The following is a 12,405-nucleotide window of genomic DNA, read 5'->3' as shown; positions in this document are numbered from 1 at the left end:
GATCGAGTCCCACATCAGGCTCCCTGCATGGAGCCTGCCTCTCTCTCTACCTATGTCTCTGCCTCTCTGTGCGTGTGTGTCTCTCATGAATAAATACACAAAATCTTTTAAAAAAATAAAAAGTAAAATAAAAAATTTAAAAAGAGGTCAAATATAATAAATAGAAGAAATACACGAAGATTCGTTTTACAGCAAACTTTGTTTAAAACGTCACCTGGGTGACAGGCACTAAGGAGGACATTTGATGGGATGAGCACAGGGTGTTATACTATATGTTGGCAAACTGAATTTAAATTAAAAAAATTAAAAAGGGAGAAAAAACCCGTCATGGCACATTCTTGCGTTTTATTTATGGTCATGGTGTGGGAAGCCTGTCTGCAAAAGAGGGGAAGCTGGTAACACTCAGTTATTACAGATTAACCAACATGAAGGGAAAGGAGAGCTTCTCTGCCATGTGACTGCTATGGGACCACACCATCCTAGAAGTGCTGCACACGCCGTAGTCTGTTTCATGTGTTGTAGCATGGAATCTTGACAGGGATGCTGGGGGTGGGGGGTGGGCAGGGTAGCCAGTGCTACCACGATTACAAAAAATGGAAAACTAAGGCTGAGAAGGGCTGGGTCACTTTTCTTTTGTTAGGCTGCTAGTAAGTGACAGAGCCAAGATTCATACCCACCTTAGTCTGAAACCTGAGCCATCCACTTCCTTCTCCACACCAGGCTGCCCCCTAGACCCTATCAGGTAATTATTGTGATCCCTGCATGGCTGTTTGCGTGGCATTGTTTATCTGAATAGACTGTTCTTTTTGAACTTTCCTCTCTGAGCAATGTTCTTTTCTTGAAAGTCTTAAATCATTTTGTTCTATTTACAAATTCCGAGATGGAGAAAATATTGAATAAGAATTGCAAGTAAAATTAGTTTTCATTTTCTGCTTTGAAAGAGGAGGTGGATTCTTTCACCACGAGATCATATCCAGGGCATTAAGTGGTAAGACTGGGCCAAAGTTCTTCAAGTTACCAGGGGTCCTGGTCTGCTCCAGTTATCAAAGCATGCTGAGAATTACAGGGTGTGGGGGAGAAGTACATGTAAAGGGGCTACCGGTAGGTGCTTTTGCTCCCCAAATCAGATAGACAAGACCTCCTACAATTATCGGGGTGGGTCCAGGTTTAAGGACTCCTGCTTGGCAAGGTAGAGTAAAAAATGTGTTTATTAAGAAACTAGCTGTGGAGCATAAATGGATGTTGAAATAGACCAGAACCAGGCAAAACAGCCCACCAGCAGATAGCCATAAAAATTACGGTTACAAAACAGAACACACACTTTGCCCTGCTCCTCTGTCTCTGAACTCAGGGTCAGGCCCTGGCCTGAACCTCTTCTCCCAGCTGGTGTTTGCTTCATTCCAAGCAGGCTTCCTAGGTTTCTCTTCCCAGCCGAGGCTAAGCCAAGGTGTCATTTCTCACCATCTCTTTTTATAATATTTATTTCACATTATTTGTGTGTGGGATGGCTGCCTTTGAGTTTTTCTAGACAAGATACAGGCTCCTTTTTGACATGCTTGACTTGCTGGGAAAAGGATGTAGGAAAGCAATAGGGAGGTAGGGACAGAGTGGGGGGGGGGTGGATCGCCTGAATGTTCATTGGAACTCTTATCCAGGAGGCCTCAAGATTTTGCCCAACCCTATATACCTCTTTCTTCCACAAATAATTAATTAACCTATTTGAAAAGTGTCTTGGCTCCAGCTCTACCTGAACCTTCCAGGAAGAATGAATATTTGCTTATGCTCTGGATTGAGAGGTACTTCACTAACTCCAGACACAAGAAGAAATAGCTAAGATCCAGTGGGATACAGATCACATATTGTAGTTGCAATGCAAAGGCTACCAACAACACAAGGGTCATTTTGCAGAGGCGGTTCATGACTTTTTTTGCCAAAATTAGTCACGGATCTCCAAGTTTCAACTTTTCCAGGATCTTTGCGTACATATGCCAAAAGAGGAGATTGAATTTTAAGAATTTTGCTTTCATATCAATATGAGTCAAGTTAAGTTTCCCTACTTCCATCATTTTCTATGGCATGTAGGATGTTATGGAATTTTAAATGCTCTCTATCAATTAGTCTTAATCCATATACAGTCTTAAATATGTCATTAATTTCTTATGATTTTCCAAGACAGAGATTATTATGAAGAAAATAATTGTTAATGAAAGAATTAAGTTCATGAGGCCTTCTTCATAACAACAGCTAGCATTTAAGGTCATGAATATATTACTTTATTCTATAAAAATGACACCTGGATAGTCTTTTTCAACCAGTAATATTAACTTATGGGCATGAAATGAAGCACAGAAGCTTCATGAATACAACAATTCACTATTATTATTATTGGTGCTTTGGAAGACTCTCTATAAATTCAAAGTCAGAATTAGCCCTGGAGAAGCAAGTTAGAATTGCAGGGGAAATGAAGGAAGAAAATTAAATATGAACTTTGTTTTCTGTACTTGTGAATATTTAGGCAAGGTAAATATACCAGGTCATGCAATTTAGACCCAATTTACTTTTCTACATTTTTAGCAGAAAAAGTGAGAAAAGGAGGAGGAATAATAATTTTCCTCTATTTTTTATGGCAGCTATAAATGTCTTCATAAATAGGCACCTGTTCAAAGGAATTTTTTCTTGTATGTAATGCTAGAGTGATTAAGCCAATGGAAAAATCTAGGAAGAATAAAAGTCCAAGATTTGATACTTTCAGGGGAGGAGGTTGAAAAGGCAGTGAGTGATCTTTTTAATTTTAATCCTTTGCAGTTTTACCACTCACCAAAAATCCTTTCCTAGTAATGAGAAACACATTAGGAAAAAGATGTGATGTTTAGTCTGCTTGCTGATATTTGGTACTAAACGATCCAGCCCTTACGGAAACTTTAATAAAATATCTGTCATGTATGTGCCTCTGTGATTCTTAGTGTAGTAAAGGCATAGAGTATTTATCAGGGCCTTAGTTTTATTGGGAGTGAAATTCAGTGGGATAGGAAGTTGGAGTTTCTAAGTTTGTATTGGGGCATATACCTATTGTACTGATTCAGGTACATTATTTGGAGATGCATACTAAAACCCTTTCAAATTCAGAATTTGGAAAAATATGTTGCTACTTTTAAGCTAGTAAGATATTTTTTCTCTCTCTCTCCTTGCCCCTCTTCCTTCGACACATTATTGCTTCCTTTCCATCCTCCTTCCTCCCCCATCCATTCATCCATCCATCCATCCATCTGTCCATCTGTCCATCCACCTGAAGTAATGGGATCTATATGCAACAGCTTAAGTTAGTTTTTGCTTAGTCTAGCTGGTAGCTTAGAGTTAAGTTCTACACTCAATTCCTAGAATAAAAATAGAAATTGCAAACTAACATTTATTGAGCATTTACTAAGTCTCTGTCACAGAGCTAAGTAAATACTTTATATAATCCTTTCATTTAATCCTTATAACTGCCCTACAAAGTAGCTACCAATAGAATCCTTATTTCATAGATGAAAAAGCTGAGGTTCCCAGAGGCAGTTGGCTTGTATAGGGGACAGCTAGTTAGTGGTGGAATCTGTGTTCAAATCCAGGCAGGCTCTCCTAGATCCTATGCTTTTAATCTTTCAAGCACTGCTTCTTCTTCTTAGTATGCATTTCTCCATGGACCTCTTTCCTACTTCTCTATGACCATTTCATTAAAAAAGTAATTTTGAATAGGAAAGCTTTTTGGATAATGAAATGTAAATATTTTAATAGATACCTATGTAACCACTTCTAAGATAAGATAGATGTGAACACATACACATATGTTTCAGATTTCTCATTAAAAATAAATAAAATTTAAAGCCACCTTCTTCCTTCTCTTGCTCCTTCCTCCTACCTTTTGCAGTGGAATTACCATCCAGAAATCACCACTAACAGCCTGTGTATGCATTCTTGCTTTTGTGCTTTCCCCCCCGAAGGAATGTATTCACAAACAACATATACTGTTTTTATGTTTTATTTATTTATTTATTTTTTAAATTTTTATTTATTTATGATAGTCACAGAGAGAGAGAGAGAGAGAGAGGCAGAGACACAGGCAGAGGGAGAAGCAGGCTCCATGCACCGGGAGCCCGACATGGGATTCGATCCTGGGTCTCCAGGATCGCGCCCTGGGCCAAAGGCAGGCACCAAACCGCTGCGCCACCCAGGGATCCCTGTTTTTATGTTTTAAAATGTACATAAATGATGCCATATTATTTTGCAACTCACTTTTATCATTCGACATTATGTTTTTAAAATATATTTATGTAATTATTATTCATTTATTTAAGCTTCTACATAATATACCATAATATTAAACAAAATTTTATTTATCCATTTACCCTATGATAGACATATTGTTTTGCTGTTACTCATAGCATTGCAGCAAATGTTCTTGTGCATTTCTGATAGGAGGATGAGTGAGAGCATTTAGGGCAGTATGTGGTCATCTTTAACTCTGGCCTGGCCAAATTGCCTTGTGAGTATAGGCATAACTTATCTTATTGCATTTTGCTTTATTGTGCTTCACACTTACTGAGTGTTTTACAAATGGAAGGTTTGCTGCAACCTTGCATGGAGCAAGTCTACCGACACTATTTTTTTCCAATAGCATTCACTCACTTTGTGTCTCTGTCACATTTTGGTAATTCTTGCAATATTTCCAGCTTTTTAATTACTATATTTGTTGGATGATCTGTGATCAGTGGTCTTTGATGTCACTGTTGTAAATGTATGGGCATCACAAACTATGTCCATATAAGATGGCAAACTTAATTGATAATTATCATGTGTGCTCTGAATGCTATTATCGACTGGCCATTCCCCCATCTCTGTCCCTCTTCTCAGGCCTCCCTACTCCCTGAGACACAACAATATTGAAATTAGGCCAATCAGTAACCTTACCATGGCATCTAAGCGTTTGAATGGAGGAAGAGTTGTTAAAAAAGAAATACAGACAGACTGACAGAAAGAAAGAAAGAAAGAAAGAAAGAAAGAAAGAAAGAAAGAAAGAAGAGTTCTTTATCTCTCATTTTGAATCAAAAGCTAGGAATGATTAAGCTTAGTGAGGAAGGCATGTTGAAAGCTGTGATAGGCTGAAAGCTAGGTCTCTTGCACCGAACATTAGCCAGGTTGTGAATGCAAAGGAAAAGCTTTTGAAGGAAATTAAAAGTGCTACTCCAGTGAACACATCAACAATAAGAAAGTAAAATGGCCTTCTTGCTGATAAGGAGAAAGTTTGAGTGGTCCAGATCGATCAATCCAGCCACAACATTCTCTTAAGCCAAAGTCTACTCCAGAGCAAGACCTAACTCTCTTTAATTCTATGAAGATTGAGAGAGGTGAGGAAGAAAAGTTTGAAGATGCAGATGTTGGTTCATGAGGTTTAAAGACAAAGCTGTCTCTGTGCAAGGTGAAGCAGTAAATGCTGGTGGAGAAGCTGCAGCAAGTTACCCAGAAGATCTAGCTAAAATAATTAATGATGGTGGCTACACTGAACAACATGTTTTCAATGTAGATGAAACAGCCTCATACTGGAAGAAGATGCCATCTAGGACATGCATAGCTAGAGAGGAGAAGTCAGTGCTGGGCTTCAAAGGACAGACTGACTGTCTCATTTGGGGCTAACACAGCTGGTGACTTTAAGGTGAAAGTCAATGCTCATTGACCATTCTGGAAATCCTGGATCCCTCAACAAAGATGCTAAATCTACTCTGTCCGTGCTCTATAAAGGGAACGGCAAAGTCCGAATGACAGCACATCTGTTTACAATATAGTTTACTGAATATTTGAAGCCCACTCTTGAGACCTACTGCTCAGGAAAAAAAAAAGATTCTTTCAAAATATTACTGCTCATTGACAATGCACTTAGTTACCTAAGAGCTCTGAGGGAGATGTGCAACAAGATTAATGTTGTCTTCATGCCTGCTGACACAACATCCCCCCTCCTGTAGCCTATGGATCAAAGGGTAATTTTGACTTTAAACCTTATTATTTAAGAAATACATTTCATAAGGCTGCCATAGATGGTAATTCCTCTGATGGATCTGGGCAAACTAAATAGAAGATCTTTTGGAAAGAATTCAATATTCTATTTTTTTTAATTTAAAGATTTTATTTATTCATGAGAGACACAGAGAGAAGGCAGAGACATAGGCAGAAGGAGAAGCAGGGAGTCCAATGCAGGGCTTGATCCTGGAACTCTGGGATCATGCCCTGAGCTGAAGGCAGATGTCCAACCACTGAGCCACCCAGGTGTCCCTGGAAAGGATTCACTATTCTAGATGCAATTAAGAACAGAACATTTGGGATTTGTGGGAAGAGCTCAAAATATCAACACTAACAGAAATATGGTAGATGTTGATTCCCACCCTAATGGAAGACTTGGAGGGGTTCAGGACATCAGTGGAGGCAGTCACTGGGATGGGGTGGAAACAGCAAGAACTGGAATTAGAAGTGGAAGCTTCATCAATGTGGATGGGACCACATTGCTGCCATCTCATGATCAAACTTGAATGGACGAGGAGCTACTTCTCATGGATGAACAAAGAAAATGGTTTCTTGAGATGGAATCTACTTCTGGTGAAGATGCTAAGACTGTTAAAATGATCACAAAAGATTTAGAATATTACATAAACTGGGACACCAGGTGGTTCAGTTGGTTAAGTTTCTGCCTTAGGCTCAGGTCATGATCCTAGGGTCCTGAGATCAGGCCCTCTGTCAGGCTCCCTGCTCAGCGTGGAATCTGCTTCTTCTCTCTCTCCCTCTGCCACTTCCCCTGCTTGTTCTCTCTCTCTCTCTCTCTCTCTCTCAAATAAATAAATGAAAAAAAATGTTTAGACTAGTACATAAACATGGCTAATAAAAGAGCAACAGGATTTGAGAGAATTGATTCCCATTTTGAAAGAAGTTCTACTGTGGGTGAAATGCTATCAAACAACATCACATGCTACAGAGAAATCATTCATGAAAGAGTCAATGGACACTGCAAACTTTCATGTTGTCTTATTTTAAGAAATTACTGCTCCCACCCCAGCCTTCAGCAACCATCAGCCTGGTCAGTCGGCAGCCATCAACATTAAGGCAAGACACTCAACAGCAAAAAGATTGCAACTCACTGAAAGCTCAAATGACGGTTCACATTTTTTTGTCAATAAAGTATTTTTAATTAAGGTATGATATTTTTGTGGACATAATGCTATTGCACACTTAACAGTATACCATATAGTACAGTAACCATAACTTTTATATGCACTGGAAAACCAAAAAATTCATTTGACTTCGTTTACTGTGATACTCACTTTTGGTGTGGTCTGGAACTGAACCTGCAACATTTCTGTGGTCTATCTTAGTTGAACCAATTATACCCTAGCAAGTGGTATATGTTCCATCTTCTAATGCTCTCCTCAACACTTAGTGTTGTCAGACTTACTAATTTTTTTCAATCAGATGGATATAAGATATTATGTCTTTATTTTAATGTACATTTCTCCAGTTACTAGAGAGAGCTTGAAACATTAAAAATTTTTTTTACATTTGAGATTTCTTTTCTTTGAATTCTTTATTCTCATATCACTTACTTGTTGCTGAATTAACTTCATATTGACTAGTAATATTCTTTATATGTTCTGGATAAAAGTATTTTCTTGGTTACATGGTTTGGGTTCCCAATATCTTTCTTGTGGATTGGTTCTTTACTTTGTTTATAGCATCTCTTGTCATACAGTAGTTTGAACTTTAATACAATCTAATTTATTAATCTTTTCTTTTATGGCTTATGTGTTTTTTGTATTTTTTTTGTATTTTGTTAAATTATTTCCTGCTGAAATAACATAATCTCCTAGGCATTTGTAGAGTTTTGCTTTTCATATTTAGGACCTCAGTAACTGTATTTCATAACTGTTTTTTTATTTCTGCAAGTTCTAGTTGTTTTCTCTACATATTGTCTATTCCTTTCATTATGATTATAAGACATTCTTTGATGTCTTTAATCTGTTTAAATATGTTTATATTATAGTCTCTGTAAAATTGTTTTTATTATGTTGTTCCTAAGATTCTATTCTTTTATTTGTTGTTTGTGTTGACTCTTGCCATTATTGGATTCTTTTTTCATGTGTTTTGTAGTTTTGGGTTGTGAGCTCATCTTCAGTAGACTTTAGCTATTGGAATCCTGTTGGAATTGAGGTTGAGGGCTAGTTCCTGCAATATAATTTTATGACTGCTTTTGTGAGAAGTCCTGTTAATGGCTTGGACTAATCTTTATGTTATTTATCAGTTGTGGGGGGCCTGGATCATGTTGGTTAGTTAATTTAAATCCCAGATGCTAGTGTTTTGTGGTTTGCAGATTTATAATCTCAGAGCTTTTCTTTTTGTTTTTTCTCCCAGAGCAGATCCGAGATGGACAAGAATTCCAGTCCTTGTGGGAGGGTCCTTGTCTATCTATTCACTGAGAATGCAGTCCCCTGAGGGTCCTGGCTCTCTGCAGTAATTTTGATTTGAACTTCCCACCTTGAATGGGACCAAAGCCTTGCTGCCTATTGCTGCATGGGTACAAATCTTAAGTGCCCGGGATTATCAACTACATTCCTGGCTGTTGGTCCTTCAGGCACACTAAACCATCTTGAGAGATTTCAGCTGCCTTTCTATACTTGGTACTTTGAATTTTCTCTTTCTTTTTGCAAGCTCACCGGCCATATAATGGATTTATTTTTCCTATGTAATCTACCGTTTCTAGGTATTTGTGGTGAAATAATCTTCAGATTACCTGTGTCTGCTGTCTGTCCAGAACAAAGATTTTGAAGTCCTCTCACACTATTTTCAGGACATAGAGGACCCTGTGGACCCTTAGACCATTCACGGCTTCCAGATGGTGTTCTCAGGAATTTCCAGGATCCTGAGACTTCTGGGAAAACCACTCCAACCTGCTTACAGAGAGCTTGTCCAATCTTGCTCATCAAATGTCTTTGGGCCCCATTTACTCTTTTTGAACTGTAACAACTAAAATCTAGACCTCTCTAAAGCCCTCTTTTCAAACAGTGAACCCTGTGTATGTTTCTTTTTCATTTTGTGATCTGCCATTAAGATGTCATTTTCCTTTCATATCTCTTTAGTCTCAAATCAGTTTCACAAATCTCAGCATTTCATTTAAAGACACCTCTCCTGTCTTCCTTTATTCTGATTTCATTATAAAAAACACTCCCCATCTGATAATAAGACTAAGCCTGCTTTTCAAGCCAATCTAGTTTCCCTTTGATTACCCAAGCAAATAGAATTTTTAGATACAGTGATTTAAGCACAGATATTTTAAAATGTATACCTAACTGTTGGGTTTGTGGTCATTTTTTTCAAGTTGTTCCTTTATCTCAACTAAATACTGTGGCATAGTTTTTTCTTTTTTAAATACATGATTTCATTAAGGCAGTCATTCACAACTATTCATTGAGTACCTACTGTAGACAAGCACTTTTATAGATAATTGGGATATGCCAGTGGACAAAATTTTTTTCTGTCATTATTAATAACATTTTTTAAAATCCTACTGAGGATAATGCCATAATTCATGTCACTGAAACCTAAAGTCAGATCCTAACATAATTCATAAAAATTGACTGTGCTAACCTGAGCTGTATAGCTGTCAGACGAGAACCACAATAAATAGAGCTCAGTCCTTTCAGATTCCTCATTCGGTTCTGAATTCTGATAATGGGGCTGAGGAAGCATGGCTGTCCAAAATGATTTGAAGCCCGGTCTCATTTGGAGCTCTGTAGTGCCCAAGGAGCTCAAATTTTCAGCTTCATGTGTCTGTGTCTGGCCTCTCAGCCTCTGGGCGTGGCTGAGAAACAGCCCAGGCAGCTAATCGTTTTTCTGTGTCCTAATGCTCACAGGCTTCTGTAGAGGAAGAAACTCTTTCTGCCATAAGAAAATCCACGCTTCGGCTGCCCTGGCTTGCTAAGGCTTGAGCCAATGCCCCTAAGCAGCCAGCCTGCTCTCTGAGACCCCAGTTTGTCCTCCGGCCTGTTCATGCCTCAAGTGGCCAGTCTTTGCTAAAGTCTAGCTTGCTATGAAACACTACAAGCTACACGGACCTGCAGAGCTCAAAATCCCACATGACCTGCATTTACTACCTCTTAAACCCTAAAGCTGCCTGCCTTTGTAGTTGCTGTATCTTCTGCATATTATTTTGTTTCCTAAATGCAAGTCTGTGTCCATTTTTTTTTGAGGTTCCCAGTCTACTCAGACAGATATTGGGAACATAGTGGGGGTCAATAAATCTTCCCCTGCTGAGTTTGGATCAACCCAGGGGAGGGAAAAAGAAGTCGGACTGGAAAATGGAATGTAGCTCTGTGGATAAGTGGGTTTGCTAATATTTTACTCCACATCAGAGCCACCCACTCCCTCCCCAGGGCAGTTGGAGAAGAGAGGGGAGCTTGTCCAGCGCTGGGCCAGGCCAGTGCACAGGCACCCTGCGTGGGTCCAGGCTGTGTGAGAAGGGGCCAGCACACTGGCTCCAATTCCTTCTAGGAGTTCTCTCCCCTGGGAAGCAGTGAGTAAAGGTGGGGAATAACCATGAATATTTTCTGAAGCATAAATTTCTTGCATGCAAACATTAGGAATGTGTATGTGTGCGTTGGGGACAGATGATCCCCCCTCGTGATGAATACTCTTAGATAGTTCTTAGAATTTAACTTTTCAGCATCTGTTTGCCTGTCTCTTTTAGTATCTGAACTGGATCCTGTGTAATTCCTGTTTTCCTCAACCTGGGTGTTGCCCTTTCTCCAGGAGGAGAAGACTCTCTGGTAGAGGGTTTCCCTTGGGTGGCCTTCTGCCTATGTGGACTGGCGACTGGTGGAGGGCCCACTGGGGTCATCCTGGCTCTGGGGAGAGGGAAGGAGCCTTTAGTTCAGCTGTCTGCTGGCTCTGGCCTGCCTTTCATGCCCTTGGTTCAAGCATTATGTCTTGTACTTTAAACAGGCTAAGAGCAGAGAGGCTCTGAAGAATGAAATATCTTGACCACGTCCTCACAGCTAATGAATGGCAGGGTCAGGATTCCAACCAAAGGCCACCTGCCTTCCAAGTGGGAGGGTGTCTGAAGAAGAGCATATCCCTGAATCAGAGCTGGGCTTTGGGCCCTACATGGCTTCACCTGAGGTTTCACAGTAAACCAGCTTCATACTAATTTTAGTTTCAACAAAATATTTACCCTTGATTGTGTTGAATTTTATTTCAGACATAGGAAGCATCAGTGACTGCTCACTCATTTTTCAGGCTGTTGTCATGAGGTGTCAGACATTGTTTTGGGGCTATAATATAGAAACTGGGTGATAAGGAGTTGAACTGAAATGTCTCCGGACAAAGTACAACACAGAGAGAATAATAAAACTTTACAATGACATCATAGCAATCACTGTAATAATTCCTGGTTGATACAATGTCTTTTTGTATATTTTGTTTCTAAGTACTCTATGTTCTAGTTTAGATTTATCAAAATCTGAGCCTCCTCTCTTGAAACTCTGTCTGGAGAAACTTCCACTTTGGGAGAATTAAAAAAAAATCACTTTCCTCTTTTCCAAGTGTTTCCAGCCTTCTCTGGCTTCTGACACACACTGAGGATAGCAGAGATTTACATGCATTTTTCAGAGCATATTAATTCATTCCAAAAGTAGTTCCTGGCAATACTGTCCAGGACCATTCTCCCCAATTTTCTAATATTCACCATGTTATGTTTATCACTCTAACACCATTGAATTAAATAGAACTCTTAATTTTGCTGGTTCTATATTCACTTGCATCTACATTTCCGCTGATTATAAGTCAAAGGGTAGAATTTTCCTTTTCTAATTATTTTGCTAATTAAATAACTTCATGAAGTAAACATTTAAAATGCCACTAAGTAGCTTTGCGTTGATAAGTCAGCCAAGCCAAGCAGCTAACACCTTGTCAGATAAAGCTCTGTTCACATCAAACACCACTCTGCCTGGACCTGTATCATAAGATTAGCAATACAAAATCATGCTAGGTGAAAATCGTAGCAAATTATTAGTTATGGGACAATTGGATAAAGAAAATATCTCTGAAAACTGAGCTGATAAGACTTCAAAACTATGGGAAGATTTCTCTGCCTCACTAAGAATAATAATAAAAATGATGATTCCAGAAATTTTGTAAGTTTGCAATAACCTGCTTAAAAATGAGAGTTGACTGGCTGTGTTATCATTACTGTTTCCTGAGAGACAGTTTATGGAAGGTGGTTTTATGATACATTCCTGAAAAATCTCCAGATTTCAAATATGCAATATAAATGTCCTCATGAAAACTGGAGAACTTACCCATTTTATAAATAGAACCACACCTACTTCAGATTAAATA

The sequence above is a fragment of the Canis lupus genome, chromosome 24 (assembly GCF_048164855.1).
Source record: "Canis lupus baileyi chromosome 24, mCanLup2.hap1, whole genome shotgun sequence".
Classification (NCBI taxonomy): Eukaryota; Metazoa; Chordata; class Mammalia; order Carnivora; family Canidae; genus Canis; species Canis lupus.
This window is presented reverse-complemented; position numbering follows the sequence as displayed.